The sequence below is a fragment of the Paroedura picta genome, chromosome 9, assembly GCF_049243985.1.
Source record: "Paroedura picta isolate Pp20150507F chromosome 9, Ppicta_v3.0, whole genome shotgun sequence".
Classification (NCBI taxonomy): Eukaryota; Metazoa; Chordata; class Lepidosauria; order Squamata; family Gekkonidae; genus Paroedura; species Paroedura picta.
In genome coordinates, this window is record NC_135377.1 from 9,693,499 (window position 1) to 9,718,574 (window position 25,076).

At 46.0% G+C, this 25,076-nt stretch overlaps 1 long non-coding RNA gene across 1 annotated transcript; it reads left to right on the top strand.

The window, feature by feature from the left end:
• The first annotated feature begins 2,417 nt into the window (after positions 1-2,417).
• On the top strand, positions 2,418-6,348 carry LOC143844184 (uncharacterized). Its single transcript, XR_013233839.1, has 3 exons — positions 2,418-2,703; positions 3,638-3,900; positions 5,048-6,348. It is a non-coding gene; the product is annotated as an uncharacterized LOC143844184 (long non-coding RNA).
• Positions 6,349-25,076: the final 18,728 nt, after the last annotated feature.

Here is a 25,076-nt window from a genome sequence, read left to right on the forward strand (position 1 = left end):
TCCGGAGGTGATTAGACTGCAAAGAACCAGTCACCAGTTACGAAACCAACCCAGTGCAAATACTGCTGGCGAGAAGGACCTTGAGATGCCTTGCTTGTCACTCATCAGTGAAAAAAATATATGGTGTTTACTGTTTTGTGAATGGTGGAATTTACAAGCCCTTTGTAGAGGTTACGGCCTATAATCCTGTGTTTAGCTTGACCTTGGAAAGGACAAATCTGGAATCAGGGTTAGGTTCCACATACAAACCTGCCTTGCAAGCTGCACTGAACAATCTACGCCTGGGAGAAGGAAGCGTCTATGTTTCTTCCTCTCCTACTGTGCACCACATATTATAGGTTTTAAGAAGCTGAGAGAGAGAGGGAGGTTGATTCTACAAGCAGCAAATTGAATGCTCTTGTAGTGATAGCTCTTGCCTCATTTTTCCCCTGCTGAAGTTCCTCCAGGGATGCCAGTCTCAAGGTGGTCTCTGGAGATCCAGTGGAATTATAGCTCATCTCCAGACTACAGAGACCAGTTTCTCTGGAGACAGTGGCTGCGTTGGAGGGTAGACCCTGTTGCATTGTAGCCCACTGAGGTCCTGTCCTCCCCAGAGCCCACTCCCAAACCTTCAGGAATTTCTTGACCTGGATCTAGCAATTTTACTCTCAACTCCCTCTGGCAACCCTACCCCTCACTGGGTAGCTTGCAGGGAGGGGCGGTATAAAAATCTAATAAATCTAAATAACAACAACAATAACAATAACAACCCATTTTCCTGCTATCAGACAATAAGCATGGGATATGTAGAAGTATAGAGCCTCTTGTGGCGCAGAGTGGTAAGGCAGCAGACATGCAGTCTGAAAGCTCTGCCCATGAGGCTGGACGTTCGATCCGAGCAGCCGGCTCAAGGTCGACTCAGCCTTCCATCCTTCCGAGGTCGGTAAAATGAGTACCCAGCTTGCTGGGGGGTAAACGGTAATAACCGGGGAAGGCACTGGCAAACCACCCCGTGTTGAGTCTGCCATGAAAACCCTGGAGGGCATCACCCCAAGGGTCAGACATGACTCGGTGCTTGCACAGGGGATACCTTTACCTTTTATGTAGAAGTATAGGGATGTCCAACCTCCAGGTGGGACCTGAAGTACAGATCTCTTGGAATTATAACTAAGCTTCAGACTACAGAGATCAGTTCCCCTGGACAAAATGGAAGCTTTGGAGGGTGCACCCCCAAATCTCCAGGAGATTCCCAACCTGGATCTGGCAACCCTACCCCCCTTCAGTGCTCAGGAGGGACCAGGCAACCCTAACCAGAATGCCTTCAATCCCCCCCCCCAAAAAATCAGTCGTCTGGAAGGAATTGGCGTTTCTCTTTTGTGTTTATTGCTAACAAATGTGCATAAACTCCTTTGTTGCCGTCTGCATGAGTGCCAGGCCTGCAGAAAGATTATGTTAATGCTGTGCGTTCAAGAACAGGCTGGAAATTTAATTATAACTGCCAGAGTGGTTATAGCAAAAAAAAAAATTGCATTCGTTCCTACAAATGAAGACGGGCTAAGTAAATCATGGGGAATCACGTGCATGAACAAGTACTGCAATGAGCAGGAGATGAGAAACCTAATGACAAATTTTAGATTAACGTAGGACGCATTGATTAGGTTTGGGAATCAAATATTTGGGAGGAACCAGGATTGGGGTGTGCATGAAGAATGCATAATTTTATCCTTTCTAAAATGTCAATGCTTTGCTGAGCATGTTATGTTTATGCAGGGGCATTCCCCAGCATGAGTATTAGAACTTCAGGGTGGATTAGTCAGAATTTGAAATGGGGGATGACGACGTCCTTTTTTCCATTTTTACTTTTTAAAAAAGGCATAGCCCCTGATTCCTTTCAGTCTCTTGTGTGTAGAGGCAAGAAGATTTCTTGCTGAGATCTACTTTTATTTACCATAAGCCTTGGAATAGCCTTTCTCAATTTTTTTTTACCATTGTGAAACCCCTGAACCGTTCTTCAGGCTTCAAGAAACCTCAAGAGTGGGATGATGGTGCAGAATGTAACTGGGAAACGTAGCTGCTTAAAAGCTCACCCGGGATCCCTGCCCGTCCCCTGCCCACCCCCTCCACACACACACACACACACACACACACACACACACACACACACACACAAACATATGGTTGCTTCCCAACCATATTCTGCACAATCTTGCAATTTCTGGGGTTTCTTGAAGCCTGAAGAGTGTTTCAAGAGAAAGGCTGGCATAGAGTCCACTATCCAAATCAGCCATTTTCTCCAGTGGAACTGATTTTGTTCATCTGGAAATCAACTGTAATAGCAGCCCAGAAGATCTCCAGGCACCACCTGGAGGTTGACAAGCCGATTAGAATAGTGTAACTCTGTTCACGGTTTTACTATTTGTGTGGTTGTAGGAGTGTAACTGCGTACTTCTATGTCTTCCCCCCCAAAACAAACAGCTCTCTGTCTTTCTTTCTTTCTTTTCCCGGTGGACCTTCCACTGATGTGAAGTTTTGTGTTACTCTTGGAGAATTTACTCTCGTTGTAAAGTGTGGTACTGCTACCACAGGATACGATTTTTTTGACCTAATACTCCAAAGTGCTCAACAGAACAACAACAACAACAAAAAGGAACCTGATTCAAAGCAGACTCCAAATTCCTCACAAGCGGAAAAGAAATGGATGGTTGGGTTCCAAGAAGAAATGAGGTGAAGAGGGATTTATTAAAATTTCTACTAACTTCTTCTGATACCATATTGAAAAGAATGCAGCCCATTTTACAAGGGAGAAGGATGCCTTTCTCCCAGGGTTGCCAGCTCTGGGTTGGGAAATACCTGGAGATTTGGGGGGCGGAGCCGGGAATGGGTGGGATTTGGGGTGAGGAAGGGGAGGCTCCTCATAATGCTATGGAGCCCACCCTCCGAAGCAACCATTTTCTCCAGGGGAACTGATCTCTGTCTCTTGGCCACATGGCACAGGTGCAAAATATGAAAACCCATGAGAGGGAATATAGTGAAAAATATTTAATGCTCTACTTTTCCAGAAAAAAACGAACAGCAGAGTCAAAAATAATGATCAAACACAGAACCAGCAAGACTCAATAAGAGTAACGTTCCTAATCCAGAATGTAAATTAGGGACTGGAACCATTCATGCTCAAAAGCAAATTTTCATCATGGATTTTTCATCCAGTGTGAAACAGTTATCAAATTAATTCTTCCTCGGAATCTATTGCAATATCTGGAAATTAAACAATATAAAAATTAATGAGAAAACGGCATATCTATTTGCTAAATTAACGCTGGTTAATATGGTTTCCTATTTTATAATTTTTGCGTAATCTGTAGAGAATAGGTATGCCGTTTCCTCATTAGTTTTTTAATTTTTTCTGGATTTTTTTCCCATTTTTTCTGGAAAAGTTGAGCATTAAATGTCTTTCACTATTTTGCCTCTCTTGATTTTTTATATATTTCCAACCTGGGGACTGGCATTCTGCTTTCTTTGCTGTAGTGTAAATCGTAATACCATTTTACAGTTGAACAAAGTAAACCAAGGGAACCGTCCTAAGAAGGTCTGCTCAGAAGTAACTCTGTTTTATTCAATGAGTAAGTCCCAGGAAAGTATTCTTTGGTTTTCTGTTTAGGGTTGCCAACTCCAGGTTTGGAGGGTAGCAGTGCCGTATGTCGATGATATTCTGGTTCCAGCTAGGACTCCGGTCCGCGGAAGCCCATGTCCATGCAACTGTACGGGAACAAATGAAACCAGCATGTTTTGCTGGGCTGAATCTACATCTTGAAAAATCAGCATACAGTTGAGGATTTTTGAAAAAGGAAGAATGCAGTGGAGACCACCCCCCTCCCGCCTCAAAGCACTTGCTTATGGATTTTGTTTCTCAACAGCGAAATGGTAAGCAAAAGTTTCTTGGTATCATAAATAACATTCTGTCAGGGTCACCAAGAGAGACAGGGAAATTTGTTTTAAATATCAGATCGGGCTGGTGGGCCACAAGTTCACCTTCCTGGTCAAAGTAAAGAAATACAGCTATTTTTTGAGAGGGAGGGGGAATTATGAATAGAAGACAAGCACAGAAATAAGACAGTTCCCCCAGGCAGCTAAAATCCCATCAATTGCTTCCAATGAAATTCCATTCTCCATGTAGAAGAAGAGAAGAGTTGGTTCTTATATGTCGCTTTTCTCTACCCAAAGGAGTCTCAAAGCAGCTTACATTCGCCTTCCCTTTCCTCTCCCCACAACCGACACCCTGTGAGGTGGGTGAGGCTGAGAGAGCCCTGATATTCCTGGTTGGCCAGAACAACTCTATCAATGCTGTGGTGAGCCCAAGGTCACACAGCTGGCTGCATGTGGGGGAGCAGGGAATCAAACTCGGCTTGCCAGATTAGAAGTCGGCACTCCTAACCTCTACATCAATCTGACTCTGATAGTGGTGATAGTGTTGTCAGGTCCACTGGTCCCAGTGGGGGCCCCCCACTTTCCAGAGGCATCTTGCCCCCCCAAAAAAAACTCCCACCCAACAAACTCATTAAAAGCCCTAAAGTGTGGAACCCTTGAAACTATGGGATTTCCTTTTCCCCAACATCCCCTAAAGAGGATTAAGATCAAGCAGTCAAAATCTGCTCAAGTTCCTAGGCCCCAAAGAGGTAGGACTGGCCTTGACCAGGGCCTGGGCTTCTTTAGCCTGGTGGAATGCTCTTCATTCCGCACATGCTGGATAATGCACTTCCAATGTGCTTTTGCAGCATGAAAGTGTATTATCCAACATGTGTGGAATAGCTGGTGAGATCAGGGACCACCAGAGGCCCAGTTCCAGAGGCAGCCATTCTGCCAAGCCTGGGGCTAACACTAGCAAATAGTACCTCTGCTGGAGGCCAGGGGGGAACTGGTAATCCTACACTGACACCTTAAAATAACAGTTTCCAGATGGAAACACTGCTGAAAGATCAACCGAGGAATCGATTGTTCCCTCTGTGTGTGTCTGTGTGTTTGTGTGTTTGTGACATAACACGATCTGGCTATATACTCCTGCATCTGACAGGCATTCAACTTTCTGTGGAGCTTATGTGACACTGGAGAGCCTTCAAGGCAACAGGACAAGTCTGTAGCATGAACGGTCCATTAAGAATGACCAGAGCAAATTCACTCCTTGCAAATGAATGGGAGACAAGGCAACTCACAGGTAAGCTGGCACTGGAAAATATTGTATTTCTCATCCTGGATTGCTCATTAAAGCAAACATATTCTACAGTCTCCCAGCCTGGGACATGATTGTGTTGTAGAAAAGTCATGCTCTCTTGCTTGCTGGAAAGAACTAAAAGAGCATCTCTAGTCGTAAACAGATTTATATGGAAGGAAGTCCAGGGGATGACCTGTCCTTCTCACGGGACTGCCTCTAGGAATGGCTCAGGGATTGCAAGGGCAAATGTAAGACTACAGGAAGAGCCCTGCTGAATCACTGGTGGTCACCTACAGCTCACATCTAAAGCCGGGCCAACAAATTATTAATGACTTGCAATCCATGTTGGATAGTGAGAACCTTCCTCAGTCAAGCACTGGTGTCGTGGGGTCAACCTTCTTCTACCCACCAGCCTTAAAAAAAAAAAGTTGAGAGAATTGGATTGTCATGTAAGATTTATGTGAAAATATCAAATGTTAAAGCACGTAACTGTTCCACGGAATTTTTGTTTTTAAAACGTTTCTATTTTTTAAATGTCAGATTATTTTTATGTGAAATAAAAGATCCCAATGAGATGACACTGTTGGATTTTAACCCTCTAAAATCATCCCCAAAATAACAGAGATATTGTGATGCAGCGGTGGAGACTTTGGAGGGTGTTCTCTACCACCAATTCTCCATTAATTTCCGAACCAGGATCTGGCAACCGAACCCCCGAAACCACGTTGGTGGTCAGAGGGAACCTGGAAACCCAATGATTCAGAGGTTTGCTGCCTTTAGTCACCATGACTATTTATTTTATTTCATTTTAGATTTTTATATTGCCCTCCCAATCTGATTTTAGATTGAGAAAGATTTTGCACCTATTTACCCTATATTTATGAACCTCTTGTGGCGCAGAGTGGTAAGGCAGCAGAAATGCTGTCTGAAGCTGTCTGCCCATGAGGCTGGGAGTTTGATCCCAGCAGCCAGCTCAAGGTTGACTCAGCCTTCCCTCCTTCCGAGGTAAGTAAAATGAGTACCCAGCTTGCTGGGGGGTAAACGGTAATGACTGGGGAAGGCACTGGCAAACCACCCCGTATTGAGTCTGCCATGAAAACGCTAGAGGGCGTCACCCCAAGGGTCAGACATGACTCGGTGCTTGCAAAGGGGGATACCTTTACCTTACCCTATATTTGTATTAATTCTGGCTTGGACATGTAAATCGTATTTAGTTTGCTAAAGTGGTATCATCTAATTTTTGTACTATTTAAACAAAGAAAAAACCCAGACATTTCAGTGACTCTGTTTTCTTTTCTTTAGTATTTTAAAGTATGCTTTAAATTTAATAATAGGAAAGGATCTATAGCTTTGGATTAGTTTTAGATAACGGATCAGATTGTACTCAATTGTATGTTCAAGATTTTGACCCAAGATTTGGACTCGTTGCCACTGATAGGCCTCTGTGTATCTGTCTAATTCCCTTTTAAAGCTACTGATCCTTTAAATTTGCTACTTATATCTCCATCCCCTGGTTGTGAATTCCACATTTTAATCGCTCACTGAGTAAAGAAGTATTTCCTTTTGTTTGTCCTGGATCTGCTACCCATTTATTGAGCACCCCAAACTCTGGTATTTTGGGAGATTAGAAAAACTTCTCTCTGTCTGCTAATCATTCTACTCCATGCATTCTATTCCATAATAATAATAAAATTCTACGATAATCATAAAAGGCTGCATCTGTTTATGGCACGCATAAATCCTCAGAGACTGAAGCAAGGAGTGCTTCAGGATGCTCATGGCCATTTCAGTGTGAAACATAAAGGAAATCAAAATATCCTGGACTACAGTTGACACACATTCTGCCTCCCAGGCGTCAATCAATTGACTGGTGGGAGATTTTAGAGAAAGGCCCAGGCCTCATAATCTAGCACCACACTGGAAGTGACGTTATCATAACATCCAGATGCTGCTCTAGTATTCAGGCAAAAACTCTATGGAAGAAGCCAATTTTACTATAGAGCTTTTGCCCAAATACCAGAACATCACCTGGATGTCGCTACTGTGATGACATCATTTCCTGTGTGAAGCTGGCGATGAAACCTGGACCTTTCTCTTTCTCCAGGTAAGTCTTGGCTGTTCTCTGCCAGTTGCCAGGAGAGGCCTGGTAATCCTATCCCAGTCCATGTAACCTCCAGAAACCGTCACACACACATACACACTTCACTTCTGGGAATTTGGGGAGTGGAGTTGGAAGGGAAGGGTACAATGCCATAGAGTCCACCCTCAAAAGCCGCCATTTTCTCCAGGGAAATTGTCATCTGTAATTATGAAAGTGGGAGATTTCAGGGCCCCACTTGAACATGTCACGCTCAGAAAAGGCTTCATTTCCTGAGGGTAGTTCCAGCACCGAGTGCCTCTTCTGGTTCCCCCTGATGAAGCAAAACACATAGGGACTTTGTAACATGAATGGACTGGCATTTTTTTTTCCCCTTCTGGTTTCATGTTCAGAACAACAGATCCACGGCCGGTGAGTCCACAAAGCCGACTCAGAGTGAGGGCAGGAAGTGTTGCTCTCCCTCTGAACAGGTTTCGGGGCGTCAAGCTCTGAAACGTTGTATACTTCTTTGCAGGCCCTGGTGAAAAACTGCCCCCAAATTGCTTTCTGCAAAGGGCTGAAAATAGTCACAACCTGCCTCCCCCCCCCCATTTACTCCCACTCCCCAGTCAGAGTCCCTTTCGCAGTCAAGTGTGGGGGATTAGCAGTGTGAAAATAAATCATGCAAATGGGGGAATGCTGAATAATAAATTATGCAAAATAAGAGCAATTATCCATGTGTGTTTGATTTGCATAATGCACGGAGGTTGCCAGTCTGCAGTTTTTCTTGGCACAGGGGGTGGAATGGGGTTTTTAAAAATTGGTTTCCAGGAGGCAAGGGGTTTGCAGGATATCTGTAGCCGTGGCTGGGAGGGGTCGGGGAGTGTGGTCATTTCTTCATATCTGCCACGGATACAAAAGCCGGGGAAATTTCCCGAACTGCAAATTAAGTCATCACAATAACCCTGCTATTTTTTCTCTCCCTTCCTCTTTCCCTGGCACAGACAGAAAGTTATTAACTTCCCAATATATAGAAAAAAAAAGAATGTTTAAATGTCATTTTAAAAAAGTTTCAGTTCTATCATAATTCTCCTTAATGGGGAAAATTTCAGCCTTGGCCCCTCCATCCTGGAATTGCATTTTCAAATAGCCCTGTGGTTTAAGTTTCAAATTACCTAATTACCATATTTATTGGCAGATTCTGTTTTCTAATCCCTGATGACTTTGTCAGATATATTTATGTCTCCTTGGTTTTACCGTCAAAAACGGAAGCCACACCAAGTCAGAAATGCACAGAGAGCCAGGGGGTGGGGAAGAGGCGGGCTGCATCTCACGCCCCAAAAGGGCTTTTTTTCTATCAAGCAATGTGGTGAGGATTTTTTTTTTTAAATTCACTTTGCAAATCAATTTGAAAAATAATGGCATGCATTAACAGTGTTAAACAGAACAGGGGAGCTATAAAACGGGGCAGGGAGTCAACTGTAAAAGAAAAACCGGTCTCTGCTCTCTTTTGACGTGGTTCTTTAAGTAAAAGCATGGCCTCTTAAATTAAATCCCAAAGGTAATCCTAGACAAGATTACAGATAGAATATGTTTAATAGAAAGGTAACCATCCATTTGTGCTAGGACTGTGACTCAATGGTAGAGCCTCTGCCTTGCCTGCATAAGGTCTCAAGTTCGATCTCTGCTGTTCAGAGGACCAGGCCGTAGGTGATGTGAAAGATCTCAGCCGGAGATTCTGGTGTCAGAGTAGTAGAAGAAGAAGAGCTGTTTTTATACTCCGCTTTTCACTGCCCGAAGGAGTCTCCAAGTGGCTTGCAATTCCCTTCCCTTCCTCTCCCCAAAAACGACACCCCACGAAATAGAAGGGGCTGAGAGAACTCTAAGAGAAATGCTCTGTGAGAATAGCTCTATAAAGACGACGACGACCATGATGATGATGATGATGATGATGATTAAAAGTTATTTCCCACCACTCCCAAGACCGGCTAATGGCAGGTTACAATCAAGGAGGAATGGGAAGGCAACTGTAAGCCGCTTTGAGCCTCCTTCGGGTTGGGAAAAGCGGCATATAAGAACCAACTCTTCTTCTTCTTCTTCTTCTTCTTCTTCTTCTTCTTCTTCTTCTTCTTCTTCTTCTTCTTCTTCATCATCCATGCTAAAAACTCCAATAAAACCCCATTAAAACAATCCAAGGACCCAAAAAGTCACACAACAAACAAAACCAGAACAAACATGGTGGTAGTCCTCAATCTCCCATCCCCCCAGTAAAACATCTAATAAAGGGAGTGGGAAGAGAGGGCCGTAGATGACAGATGGTCTTAACGTTGCCTTGCATTGGGTAAGCCCCAATCATATTTTCCTCACCGCCTCAACTATACCAATGTCACCCAGCTGGCTATGTATAGCACACTTGCTCTCAGAATCAGAACAGATCACACTGTTAGTAGCTGGACCCCTTCTCACTCTTGAGAGAAAGTTTACAGAAAGCCAAAACAGAAACACCCTTCCACAGCACCTCCGAGATTCATTCATTCATTCATTCATTCATTCATTCATTCATTCATTCATTCATTCATTCACGTATTTATATACCTCCACATTCCATTCTGATTCAGGGTGGTTCATAATAAAACAATAAAAACCAGTATAACCCCATTAAAACCCATTTTTAATTTTTAACATTAAACAATAGACATTAAAAAGATTGTGATACAGAGATCACTTGGGCCCCCAACTATGTGTGGGGAAAGCTATTCCCAGGGAAGGAACCATTTGATGCGGGAAGGCATGAAACTAGGGGGCAAGCGGTCTGCCCAGCACCCTTAGATCACCAAAGCTGCCTCTAGCAGCTAGCCTGATGTTTACAACTCGGGGCAAGGTCATGTTGTTGTTGTTAGTTGCGAAGTCGTGTCCGACCCATCGCGACCCCATGGACAATGATCCTCCAGGCCTTCCTGTCCTCTACCATTCCCCGGAGTCCATTTACGCTCACACCGACTGCTTCAGTGACTCCATCCAGCCACCTCATTCTCTGCCGTCCCCTTCTTCTTTTGCCCTCGATCGCTCCCAGCATTAGGCTCTTCTCCAGGGAGTCCTTCCCTCTCATGAGGTGGCCAAAGTATTTGAGTTTCATCTTCAGGATCAGGGCTTCTAAGGAGCAGTCAGGGCTGATCTCCTCTAGGACTGACCGGTTTGTTCGCCTTGCAGTCCAAGGGACTCGCAAGAGTCTTCTCCAGCACCAGAGTTCAAAAGCCTCAATTCTTTGACGCTCAGCCTTCCTTATGGTCCAACTTTCACAGCCATACATTGCAAGGCAAGGTCATACAGATGGCATTTACATTTCACAGAAACAGCGCATGGATGGAAAAACACTCAGGGAACCAGAGGGGGTGGGGCGGAGAAGAGGAACCCAGCTCCAGCCCAGGGGAGAACCCGGAAACACTGGCTTGGCACATGACAGACACAACTGCATCACCTGTTCTACCCCGTAGAGCTACACGGCTATTGTTTTGGGTCCTGGGAAACTTTTGAGGTCCCGCCCTGGGCTTTGTCCTCACTCCAAACAGTCCCAAGACCTGCTTTCCAGTTTCTTTGTCAAACAGAGAAACCACATCAAAGCTTCATCAAAGCTAGAGGTTAGTATGACGAGCCTTAACTCCGGCTGCAATTTTCCTACTTAAGCTGACACTCAGCACCCATCAGTAGATAGGTGTTCTCCGGGATTCTCTGCACACCCCCAACTGCACCTGAGCCTCCCTTCAACTTCTCTGTGTGTATCTCATTGGACGTCCTGCCCACAGTGCCTGCTTGCATGTCAGTTATTCCACTTTCTTCTCCAAGACGCTGTTCGTCTTCGTAAGTCATAGAATCATAGAGTTGGAAGGGGCCATGCAGGCCATCTAGTCCAACCCCCTGCTCAATGCAGGATCAGCCCAGAGCATCCTGAAGCATCCAAGGTCCTGCAGACTTCATCTCCAGGGTAGCTCTAATTCCCCTCTACTCCCTCTCTTATGCCCACTTCATCCTGTTTTCCTTAATTTACGTTCTTGATGGCGTGCTTCACTGCTTTTGAAGTGCTAGTTTGTACGTTTACCACCGTTTTGCCTTCATGAAGCCGACTTTCAATTATTGCAGACTGGTTCGTGTTGAGAGTTTCTAAGACAGCCATTCTGCATCTAATAACCAAGTGTTGCTGGCAGCAAATCATTCTGCTGCATCTCGGCCTCACGAGTGAGCCGGACGATCCAACGCGGAGGGACAACAGAGTTACCTGCGATAAACCAACTTCCAGAGAGCACACGGCTGGTGGCATCTACAGGGCTTCCTCATTGTTGGCTCCCTCCCTTGCGACTGACCTGGCCAATCACCTGCCACTTAAGCACCAGACAGCAGCATTTCTCTCCGCCTAGCTTTAACTGGTGGTTTGTTTGTTTTGTACATGTCCTTTATTGAGCTGGCATCCATCCCCGCTGGAGTGCTTTTTGCACTGTGTTTTGAGATTAGTGCTGCTTTATGGCCGCTGTTTTTATAACTTCTGGAATGACTTGTTGCTTCTTTATGGGCCCCGTGCTGTTTTACGCCCCTTCATGAAGAATTTTATTGCCCGGCTCGTATTGATTATTTATGCTTCATGCTTTTCTCTCCGTCTCGGGTTCTCACTCTGTTCACTTCCTTGAGGAAGGCTCTGGAGGGATGACCTACAAATTTCCTAAACAAACACATCTCCTCCTCCCCCTTGCTGCTGTCTGAGATAGTCCTTTCATGGACAGGTAGAAAGGAGCTCCCTTTGATGCTTTCCAGCAGCAGGAACAAAGCAATCAGAAGCGGTGAAATCATAAATGAGCAAACAATATGCAAAATGACTAGGGTTGCAAGCTCCAGGTCAGGAAATTTGGGGGCAGTGTCTGGGAAGGGTGAGGCTGGGGGAGGACAGGGAACTTCTCAGAATACAATGCTGTAGGGTCCACCCTCCAAAACTGCCATTATCCCCTACAGAAAAGATCTCTGTAGTAAAATCCTAGAATCCTAGAGTTGGAACACGCCATCCAGGCCATCTAGTTCAATCCCCTGCTCGATGCTGGATCAGCATAAAGCATCCAGGATAAGGATCTGTCCAGCCACTGCTTGAAGACCCCCAATGAGAGGGAGCTCCCCCCCCTCCTGAGGCAGCCCATTCCACTGCTGTATTAGATTCATAGAATCCTAGAGTGGGAAGGGGCCACCCAGGCCATCTAGTCCCACCCCCTGCTCAATGCAGGATCAGCCTCAAGCAGCCACGATCTGTCCAGCCACCACCAGCGAGTGAGAGCCCATCCTGTCCTTCGTCAGCCAATCCAACTGCTGAACTACTTGGACTGTGAAATTCCCCAATATTTAGCTGGTACTGTTCTACATATAGTTTAAGCCCATTACTGCGGTGCTGGATCCGTGGGTCAAGAAACACGGAGGCATGGAATAAGTCCGCTCTTATTCGGTGACAGTAGATAGTGCAGAGGTAGTACTAGATGACACTAAAAATACCCCACACAAGCCCCTCACTATATACAGTTAGCAAACCATAGATCAGCTGGCAACTTTGAGTGATCGGTCATGCAGCAGTTTAAACCGATTGGATCCCTGGAGGATCCAGCCCTGAGCCAACCAGTCAGGCTGCAGCTACCCATTACAAATCTACTGGCTCCCATGGGGAAGCCAGCTGGCCACGAGCTAATCGGTGGCTCCGAAACTCAATCCTGCCTCAAGCCTCAAGCTCTGTCCTCAGCAGGTGTCTTTTGTGACCAATACCATTTGGTACTGGGATGGGTTGGGCACTCTGGGTTGTTAAGGGGGTGCTTGTGTAAGATCCCAGGCTTAGAGCCAGTTTGGTGTAGTGGTTAGGAGTGCGGACTTCTAATCTGGCATGCCAGGTTTGATTCTGCGCTCCCCCACATGCAGCCAGCTGGGTGACCTTGGGCTCGCAACGGCACTGATAAAACTGTTCTGACCGGGCAGTGATATCAGGGCTCTCTCAGCCTCACCCACCCCACAGGGTGTCTGTTGTGGGGAGAGGAATGGGAAGGCGACTGTAAGCCGCTTTGAGCCTCCTTTGGGTAGGGAAAAGCGGCATATAAGAACCAACTCTTCTTCTTCTTCTTCTTCTTCTTCTTCTTCTTCTTCTTCTTCTTCTTCTTCTTCTTAGTTAGGACCCTATGATGAGCTAATCCCCAGGCTCCATGCCCTAAATCTCCAGGTGTTGCCTCACACAGCAGGTGAACCTAGGTCTGGAGCGTTTTTTCTCTTTTTCAACCTGCAATTGAGGAAGGACTTTACTGTTTAAAAACAAACACACTGTCCGAATTATCCGTGCGGGTCAATTCCAACCAATAGCCATCTTTAAGGTGTTTTAATGTGTGGGGGATTTTAAGGGTTCTGTGTGTTTACCATTTTATTGTAAACAGCCGCGAGTCTTTGAGAGTGGCGGTATATGAATGAATGAATGAATGAATGAATGAATGAATGAATGAATGCATGTTCAGTAGTTGGAAACACAATTATATGAATATCTCTAATACCCCAGGGTTTCACAAAATCCTGGTTGAGAACTCCTTGTATAAGCTTCTGGATGCATGAAGCTTTCTGATGAAGTGTGCATGCACAGGAAAGCTTAGATCCAGAATTCCACTTTATTGGTCTTCCAGGTGCCCCTTTGTTCTGTTGCTTCAGACCAACCCAGCTGCCCACCTGAATGTCCCCTGATCCCGTTGGGTAAATCAGCTGGCCCTATGACTCTAGGCCTTCACTGTCATTTTCCTGAGGTTCGTGCTGGCTTAATCAAGCCCTCTAATCATATTCATGGGCAGGAAAATACATAATTAATTATAACCAGGCCCCGAATCAAACCATTCCGGGGCTGCTCGAATTGATCATCGTTTCTGCGACCCGAACCATGAAATATTCAGGAATAAATCAAAAGTCGCTCCCGAGATTGATAGGAGTTTTATGATTATTTTTCTCCTGATCCTACATTATTAAATGGAAACGGTGATGTGTCTCAGAGGGTTTATGTACCTAGCGCTAATTAGTAAGAAGCCCCAGGGCATAATCAAATTCACTCTGGTCTGGTAGCTAGCAAATAGAGCGGGACCTACCACAGGCAGCTGCAAAGGGGGAAAGCTTGCCTTTCCCAGGCTGAGGAGGGGTGTGGAATTCTCTTTCAACATGGGGTATTACAGATATTCATAGAATTGCGTTGCCAACTACTGAACACGAGCTCTGAGTGCATGGGCAATTCAGGCAGTGTGCGTGTATGTGTGTGTTTTTTTTTTAACAGTACAGTTCTTTAAGTATTTGAAAGGTTGTCACTTGGAGGAGGGCAGGATGCTGTTTCTGTTGGCTGCAGAGGAGAGGACACACAGTAATGGGTTTAAACTACAAGTACAACGATATAGGCTAGATATCAGGAAAAAGTTTTTCACAGTCAGAGTAGTTCAGCAGTGGAATAGGCTGCCTCAGGAGGTGGTGAGCTCCCCCTCACTGGCAGTCTTCAAGCAAAGGTTGGATGCACACTTTTCTTGGATGCTTTAGGATGCTTAGGGCTGATCCTGCGTTGAGCAGGGGGTTGGACTAAATAGCCTGTGTGGCCCCTTCCAACTCTGTGATTCTATGAGGAGGTAAGGCTCTGCTCATGATCCAGGCTACCCAGATGTATTGAGGAGGGATTGGAATGAAGACGTGAGATTGAAAGGTGGAGAATCAGCTGAGAGAGGCTGATTTCCCTTGCTTCATCCAGACAGAACACAAAATGTCGGTGACAAGTAATGGAAACAGAGGAGGGCAATAAGAGATGAGCATCCAGGGTATGCACACTTTTCTTGGATGCTTTAGGATGCTTAGGGCTGATCCTGCGTTGAGCAGGGGGTTGGACTAGATGGCCTGTGTGGCCCCTTCCAACTCTATGATTCTATGATTTCGCGATTGCAGATTGAAGAAGAGAAAATGCTCTAGGTTCACCGGCTGTGTGGGGCAACAGCTGGAGATTTAGGGAGTGGAGCGATGATTCCTAGAGATTCTGTGATTCGTAGAGATGGCTGAAGTAATTTCTGGCTCTTCCTGAGGAGTGACATCAATCCATTGACCCAATGAGATTTGGGGGGGGGGGGCGGATCCTGATAGCCCTGCTGTTAAAGCCATCATTCAGCTGTATATTCAGGCCTGGCCTCAGTCACTATGTGTGTGGGGGATTATCCTAAAGGTTTCACATAGATACTGAGTTTTGAGGAAGGATTCGAGACATGAGAGAAAGAAAGGTTCCCTTGTCCAGGTGGGGGTGGGGGTGGAATTTGAGTATAGCGGGACTTTTAAGACCAAATGAAGAAGAAAGAGTTGGTGCAGGAGGAAAGAATCTTTAAAACTTGAACAACCCCTGCGTGTTCCGCATGCAGCTTCATCAGGGCCGAGCATCTTAAATTAATATGAAACATAAAAATACATTCAATTCATCATTTCAAAGAAGGTGATAAAACGCAGGACAATTTCACAAGGCATGTACAGAGGGCAATTCTTAATTAGTTGTTCGTATTTAGAGAACTGAACCAGTATTAACATACAGTATGATTTCACAGGAGAGTGCAATTCATAATTAATTGTTATTATTTAAAGAACTGACCCAGCCTTAACATTCACTCTATATTATGTAATTACAAAGGAATTTCTACTTTGATTAAATACTGACCTTACACATTCTTTTCTGGTTTCGTTCCCATGAATACGCTTAGAATGAGTTGTCTGAACTTGTCCTGGTTCTTAGCTACCTGAGCGTCTGTCGGGAGATATCCTTATTTAACCCATCAGGGTGTGGAGTTTTCAGTTTCAACCTCCATTCTGCTTCTTTCCCCAGCAGAATTTTGCCATTCTGATTGTCAGATTGGAATATAACCCAAAATTAAAAAGTCTATGGATTTATGATTGCGCTCTAAGAAATATTCTACCAGAGGAGCACCCGTTCCTTTGCAAGATACATTGTTTTTATGTCCAGAGAGTCTTAATTTAAGAGCCCTGCTTGATTTGCCAATATAGATTTTACTACATCCACACAATACTGCATAGATTCCATATGCTGCCTTGAGCCGGTTTGCTAGGAGCGTGATATATAAATCGAATAAATGAAAAAAATTAAAGGGATCACTATTCAGTGCTGTGATTTTTTAAAAAGATGCTTATTGTCAGTAGAGTTAATGAAATATTTCCCAGATGGTGCATTTTTGCAAAAGCAGCGGTACACATTTCTTCAGATACATTCACACAAAAGATGATAACAGGAATAAAACTTAAAGTGCCAGTGAACTCTAACTTTGTTCAGGACCTGTGTGTGTGTCTTCCTTTCGGAGGTAGCTGTCTTACCTACAGGTCTTACTTATGAGTAAATATAACAACTGTGTGCTTTCAACTTGCAGCCAACTTATAGTGACCTACAGGAGAGCCAGTGTGGTGTCGTGGTAGCTTCTAATCCAGAGAGCCGGGTTCGATTCCCCACTCTTCTACATGCAGACAGCTGGGTGACCTTGGGCCATTTAGAGTCCTGATAGAGCTGTTCTCACATAGCAGGCCTGTCAGAGCTCTCTCCGCATCACCCACCTCAGAGGGTGTCTGTTCTAGAGAGAGGAAGGGAAGGTGATTATAAGCCACTTTGGCACTCCTTTGAGTAGTGAGAAGCGGGGCATAAAAAACAACTCTTGTTCTTCTTCTGTAGGGTTTTCAAGGCAAGAGATGACCAGACATAGTTGGCTGTGGTCTACCTTTGCATAGCAACCCTGGACATCCTTGGTGGTCTCCCATCCCAATCCTAACTGGGACCAGCCCTGCTGAACTTCCAAGTTCTGGTGAGATCGGACGCGTCAAGGCCATTCAGGCTGCTTTTGAGCAAATATGGTAGCCTGGTGCCTAGAACAGTTGTTCAAGTTAGTTCAGAGCATATGGTGTTACCTTTTATATGTACCAGAGTACTACAGCGTAGTGTTTTCCTACTTATGGGTCCAGACTCAAAAATGGGTCATGGGCCAGCCCTTCCGATGGTCACCCTTGTTATTTCCATTCTCTCTTTTCTATTTTGGAAACTGACAGGTTCCTCACCTAAGCCCGTTTGCCACCACCCTCCGCCATCTTGTTGCTTCTTCTTAGGATGCTCTCTCAGGCCACAGAATGGGTGCAGCTCGGCCAGCAGCTTAAACTTACTGCCAAATGCAGAACTATTTGTCTACATTACCACTCTATCCACTTCCTCTCTGGCTTGGAGCCTCCTTTTATACTCCACTACTTCCTTCCTTTGCCCCTCCCCTTAAAGTCACAAGGCATCTGCAGCTCCGCCCCCTTGGCCCAGCTGCCTTCTATCTTTAAAGCTTTTCCCTTGAGCTGGGTGAAGCCAGTCTGCTAAGCTCTGTTCTGATTGGCCCTCATGCTGTTGCTTGGCTGCCCCTGGTTATCCTTGTTATTGCTGGTTCTCGGTGGCCTGTTTAGGTTGGGGGGGGGGTACAGGAAGCTTGAACTATCACTGGTAGGTGAAATCACTTATTTTGGCCATATAGAATCACAGAATCATAGATAGAATCACATCATGGAATCAGTGGACAAAGCAGTTATGCTAGGACTGGTCAGTGGTAAAAGGAAACCAGACTGACAAAGAACATGGTGGTTAGACACAATCAAAATGGACACTGGCGAGAACATTACACAACTAAAAGAAGCGGTGCAAGATCAAAAATCGTGACAACTGTTGAGCCATAGGATTGCCAAGAGATGGACTTGACTAAATGGCTAACACCATCTTCACCTGCCCTCAGCCTTTGAGGAATAGTGGTTTACTACTACTACTACTACTACTACTACTACTACTACTACTACTACTACTACTACTACTACTACTACTACTATCAATAGCAGCACATCTTCCTTGGAGATCTCCCATCCAAACACGGACCATGGCCCACCTTGCTTAGCTTCTAAGATCCGAGAAGACCAGCCAAGACTGGGCGATCAGATTGCATCTAATACTAGTGGAACATCCATCCATAGGGAGCAAAATGCACATGATGTTTGTGGATAAAGGAGCCGTAAATCATGCATGACAGCAGCCATAAAGCGTGGCCCTAAGACGTTGTGGGCCCCATGCAGTGAGAGCACTTACAGGAACACCATCGTGCATCTAGGAAAGTCTCTGAGAACCCAGCAGTCTTCTTGCTGAGTCTTGGAAGAGCCCTGCATTAATTTGTACAGATGTGCTTTGAAACCCACGGTGGTGTCAATTCCCTTGATAACTTAAGCTGGGTAAATGCTTCCCTCTTTAACTTTCAAATTGTTTCCATCCGATGCCGGAGAAAACAAAAGGCTCATAAAAAAAGGTACCCAGGAGAGCGTATCTGAAGGAGGTGTAAGCAATACATCGTAGGCTTTGGGAGTTTTTTGAATAGTAATCAGCTTCTAATATATAGCAATAATTTTCCAGAGCGTTTACCCAAAGCTAAGAGTGTTTAATTTTCCTCTGAATTTATGAGCTGTTGGCTTTCATATTAAGCCAGTGGTCCCCAACCTTTATTAGGCTGGGGACCGGCAGGGTATTGGGTCGCGCCCGCAGGGACCGCGCCCGCGCGGGCCACGCCCATGCTTCGGGCCGCGCCCGCGAGCCGCACCCGCGGATCGGGCCGCGCCCGCGAGCCGCGCCCGGCCGCGCCCGCGGGCCGCACCCGCGGATCGGGCCGCGCCCGCGAGCCGCGCCCGGCCGCACCCGCGCCCCCGAGCCGCGCCCGGCCGCACCAGCGGGCCGCGCCCGCGGATCGGGCCGAGCGGGCGCGGCCTGCACGGGCGCGGCCCGGCCCTGATTCCCTCTCCCCGCCCTCCCGCAGTAAGTAGCTTCCCGGGCCGCAAGTTTGCGGCCTGGGAAGTTTTTTACTGCGGGGGGGGGCGGGGAGAGGGAGCCGCGGCCCGGCGCCATGGCCTTCGCGGCCCGGCGCCGGGCCGCGGCCCGCAGGTTGGGGACCACTGTATTAAGCCACTGAACTCCAATCAGATAACTGTCAATCACGGTTTGGAAAAGGAAGTCAAGAAGGAGAGCATAAAAGTATTGTCGAAAAGGCTTTCTTGAACAGAACAAAAAAATGGACTCTTTCTCTAAATGTTGTTTTATGTGTGGCTCTCTTCAGGGGAAGCCACTGTGTAAATCACTCACAGTTTTCACTGAACTGCAGAAGGAACCTGACATTGAAACAAGAACAATGGCTAGTACTTGGCCAACATCCCCCCACAGCATTGATGGTGGAAACAAGAGCTGGTTTTTATGTCCTGTTTTTTTCCACCTTAAGGAGTTTCAAAGAGGCTGACCATCTCCTTCCTCTCCCCACCCAACAGGCGTCATATTCTAGGATTCATTATTTTTTAACCCCATTTTTTATGCCCTGAAGAAGTCTAAAAGTGGCCTGCAATTGCCTTCCTCTCCCGCACAGCAGACATCTTGTGAGGTAGGTGGGGCTGAGAGAGCTCTGAGGAGAACTGTGACTGGCCCAAGGTCACCCAGCAGGCTTGTGTGGAGGAGTGGGACATCCAGTCTGGTTCTTCTGATTAGAATTTGCCCTGTTGTTGTTGCTGTTGTTGTTGTTGTTAATGTTATTTATTTATTTTTATATTTGTAACCCACCTCTCCCGGGAACTGCCGGCCCAAGGCGGCTCACAGTAAAACAATAAAAACACAATCCAATATATCAACAGTTAAAACATCGCCAGCCGCAATTTAAACTATCTAATATAAACAGCACCAAGATGGTGGAAACAATCCAAAAAGAAAGCCCGTAGCCTTCTATACCGCCATCCCAATAAAGCCGTCTCAGGGTGGTGTACAAAGTTTAAATATAGAACAGTACAATTTAAACCGATCAGTTAGATTAAGAATAAATCAGAATTTTAAAAATACATGTTTAAACCTCATCAAAACAGTATCGAAAACCGTATCGCCATCAACAGGCAGATGAAATATCGTGGTCCGGTCTCCCAGAGCTAGATTCCAGTTTGGGAGTGGCTTTAACAGGGGGCAGGAAAGCTCACCACTGCACTGTGCTAGTTGCTCTGGATTTATGGCAAAAGACATGCAGAGGTGGTTGGCCAGTGGATGTTCTGAATAGGGCCACAGGCATCCCACTTCAATATAGCGAAGGTAGTTCAGTTAATAAGCTATTTGCCTTGCAACCACAACTTTATGAGTTCAGTTGTGAGCTGCTTTGGGTTCCCATTGGAGAGGAAAGGGGGCTCTAAATGAAACAAACAAACAGCTAAAAGTGACCCCTCGGTTTGTACCTAATGCAGGTTCTTTGGTGTAGTGGTTAGGAGTACGGACTTCTAATCTGGCATGCCGGGTTCGATTCTGCGCTCCCCCACATGCAACCAGCTGGGTGACCGTGGGCTAGTCACAGCCCTGATAAAACTGTTCTGACCGGGCAGTGATATCAGGGCTCTCTCAGCCTCACCCACCCCACAGGGAGTCTGTTGTGGGGAGAGGAAAGGGAAGGCGACTGTAAGCGGCTTTGAGCCTCCTTCGGGTAGGGAAAAGCGGCATATAAGAACCAACTCTTCTTCTTCTTCTTCTTCTTCTTCTTCTTCTTCTTCTTCTTCTTCTTCTTCTTCTTCTTCTTCTTCTTCTTCTTCTTCTTCTTCTTCTTCTTCTTCTTCTTCCCTGATAAAACCTTCCCTTCCCCTAAGGTTCTGAAGCCTCAGGACTTTTCCTCCCAATGGTTAATTTTTACATTTTAAAATTTAAACATCTTAATTCTGTTGCACTTTAATTGAAGGAGAGAGGGCAGAGGGGTACCAATTTTCATTTTTAAAATAATTACAGTTCATTCCACAACTCTGCTGCAGAACCTGCAGAGAAGACACATGGAAAACAAGCCACCAAACTGGAAGAGAACTGTCAGACCCGTTTCTTAGCAAGCTGCCGACACCGATCTCTGACTGGTTTTGTAATGCGTTCTTCCCCTGTCTCCCTTTTGAGTCACAATCCTTGCTAGCACGGAATGTGGCATCTAATAAATAACACGCACCATGCATATCAAGTTAGCTAATATTTATTTCCCAGTATTTGTTGCAAAATCCAGCCCTCACTCACAGGATGCATTGACTTATTGTTGCAATCTGAAGAGTAAGATAAACGGGAGCAATTTTGACAGGGTACTTATGAGCACCTACTAACTACCGTAACTCTTTCAGAGAAATATCAACAAATAAGCAATGCTTGGAAATGTTTAAACAGAGGCTAGATAGCCATATGACGGAGAGGCTGATTCTGTGAAGGTTCAAGGGTGTGGCAGGTTACAGTGGATGAGCGATAGGGTTGTGAGTGTCCTGCAAATGCAGGGGGTTGGACTAGATGACCCAGGAGATCCCTTCCAACTTTATGATTCTATGATTCTATGATTCTATGATTCTAGGGTGATGCCTGGAAAGCAGAAACTGTTATGTGTGTGGTTCTGTTAATGATTCTACCTAGGACCGAGCTTGAGGCCCAAGGTAGGAGATCCGTTGTTCACAATTGTATAGAAGATGGGGTTTCTTGGGTCAGTTTTGCCTCTTGTCCCATTGTGCTGGGATTATAATAAAGAGCTGGCTGAACTCCCAGTGGAACTGGTTTCCTTCGGACCCACGGATTAAACAGAAATGTTTATTTCGATGCAGTCCTTTGCAAGCAAGGCCTTGCCCCAGCCACAGTCAGCGTGGTGTAGAGCAGTGGTCCCTAACCCCCGGTCCGTGGACCGGTCCAGGTCCGTTGATCAGTCAGTACCGGGCCGCAGCTCCTCTTCGTCCTCCTCCCTGGCTGCTACCTTGGGAGAGTGTTAGAAAATCATATCCCTAACAGCAGCCATTACAATCATACCCTTACCAGCAGCCATTTGCTCTCAGCAGGCAAATGATACTCTCAGTATCTGGTGAGCCGAGTTCGATTCCCCACTCCCCCACATGCTGCCACCTGAGTGGCCTTGGGGTTGCCACGGCACTGATAAAACTGTTCTGACCAAGCAGTGATATCAGGGCTCTCTCAGCCTCACCTCCCTCACAGGGTATCTGTGTTGGGAGAGGAAAGGGAAGGCGACTGTAAGCCGCTTTGAGCCTCCTTTGGGTAGAGAAAAGTGGCATATAAAAACCAACTCTTCTTCTTCATGACTCCAAAACTAACTCAAAACCTGGGGGAGTCATGTCCTGGAGGAGGCCTTCATCGTGATCCCCCGTGGGGGTTAGAGAAATGTCAGGAAACACGAGGGACAGGGTTTGACCCCAAAATCAGAAACTAGATAGCTAGTCCCCTGCTTCCAATGTTAGCCCCTTTTGTCTGCATTTCAATTTTGAAAATAATGTGAGGCCGGATAAATCAGAGAGCTGCCGCCAGCATGAAGTTTGACTCTGAGTGGCAGCGGCTCTCTGTGGTTTCAGGAAGAGGTCTTTTGCCTGGTCCTGTTAAATTTAATTGGGCACGTCGAGGGACTGAACTCAGAGTTTTCTTCGCATGCTAAGCAGGGGCCCTCCCACTGAGGGATGAAACTTTCCATCAAATTTTCCAGAGTTCAGGGGCTGGGCATCATTGATCAAATGTATGTGTATATATATAGATCTAGATATTTGACCTCAGGCCCCCAAATATTTTGGGCACTCTCTACAGGGAGCCAACATTCATGCTGGGGTAGCAGGGTAGATCTAGCGACACAGATGGCGGAAGGAAGTCACCTCGGGAGATGAATTTTGTTATCGCAGCGAATAAAAACAAGGTGAGTCGCTCCTCGAAATTTCTCAGCCGAGCCATCTGTACTTGTTTCTGGTTCGATGCCTGCCTAAAGGTAGCATTTAAGTGCGTGGCTGCCCACGCCCATGCTAGTTGCTGAAACAGAGCATGCAGGAGGCAGAATTGGTGCCGGGACTTTGAATCCCACATGCTGCAATTAATACCGACTCTGCAGATGCTCGTGAAAGCATTTCGGTCTCGAGCCAGCTGATTTTATCCTATTTCGAGGAAGTCTTCCTTTTTGGAAATCGTGTTTGGCTGACAATTAGAACATGTATTAAAAAGTTTCAATATGCTTAGCTATTTTGTTGTTGTTGTTCTTGCTGCTCCATGCTAAGAAACTTCAGGACAAAGTAGAGTTCTGGAACCACTTTCACCATGTTAGACGTGACAAGCTGGGGACCTCAGTCTTCCAAGAGGGACTCTGGGAAACTTCCAAGAATCTCCTCATCTTAATTTCTTCATGAATGATTTGGCTTTTATCCCAAGTGGAACCAAATTAGGACTCCTCTGCGGGTACATCTTCTGCTTTCTTCTCTCCATTCTTTTATAGGGCTGGCAGTCCTTGGTCAAGGTAGGGAATCCCCCTGCCCCTAGCTCTCATGGCCTCCTATCAGTCTGAGAGACAGTTTTGGAATCTTAGCTTCTGTGGAGAGATCAATCTGGATTTGATCTAGAACCCACCAATTTGTCTCTTTGGTGGTCTGAGACACCACCCTTCCTTGTTGTGTTCCATGGAAACCGAATCTGGTGACTAAGATCTGGGGGACACAGGAGGCTAGCAAAGAACATCAAGGAATGTTGGATTCTGCCCTACCCAAATCAAAAGGCTTCATTTATTTTGAAAACTTTTTAAGCGGGGATGTCAGGAGCCAAACCCGTGACCTTTTGCATGCCAGGCAGATGCTCTACTGAACAAATGTCCCTCCTAAATCCATAGACTGGGATTATTACATAGATCCATAGACTGGGATTATAATGCAGCACAGCATTTTAGATATCCTTGCTGCGACAGTCTATTCTAACCTTTATAAAATTACATCATGGAACGAATCAGGCCTACAGCCACAGAGGTGCTGATAGGGGTGATATCCCCCCCAATGTGCCCTGCCCTCCCAATCAGCATTTCTGTAGGAGGATACTAAACCCATGATTGATTGACAGGCGTAAGAGAGTCACGTGTAAAGGGCGTTGCTCTTTTCCGCCATTTTCAGCAGCAGTTGTGGAGGGTGAGAAGTGCAAAAAGGCAGCAGACCAGAGCGAGGCAGCAAAAAGGTGAGGAGTAGCTGGGAGGCGAGATAATATTTAGTGCTACACCATTCAGCTGGCCATGCTTAAGGTCTGGGAGGTCCTCACTAGTCACCTGGTGAAGGGAGAAGTGTGTGGAGGTCTCCTAGGCCAAAGAGGTTCTACTTGACAGTGCTGAGAATGACGGACAGAAGAACCTTAGCAGTAGAACGGCAGCTGCTCATCCCTTTGCTTTCTCGGGCCATCCTTTTTGGTCCCCTGCAAGCAGTTGCCTGTGTTGAGGCAGCAGCGAAATTAACGGTGTGCTCTTGCGAGCCATCCGTATCGGGTTAAATAATTCATTCCAGCATATGGCAGATCTGTATTTTGGAAACGCAGCTGAGCAGGATTTGAGAGAGCAGTTAAGCGAATTCTTGTGGGGGCCAGGCTCAGCATCGGGAAGGCTCAACGGCCAGGTTGTGGTGTGGTCACAGGCTTCCGTGTGTGCCACCGGAGAAATAGATTTGCATGGATGAACTTCTGGGCGAAACCCGGACACAAAATGCCATGTAGGTTTGCAAAGCCCTAGGCTGCGATCCCATAACATGAGGAGGAGGGAAAGGCCAGCCTGCCTCTGTGATGATTTTGTCCCTCAAATCCTCTTAGAGTCTTCCATTATATCGAGAGCCAAAACAGAATTTTACCTCAAGTGAAGATTCGAGGCAAAAATTGGACAGTTCTGCTCGGGGACGCTATCTGATGACCCTACCTGGTCATGCCCACTTTTCAAAAACACT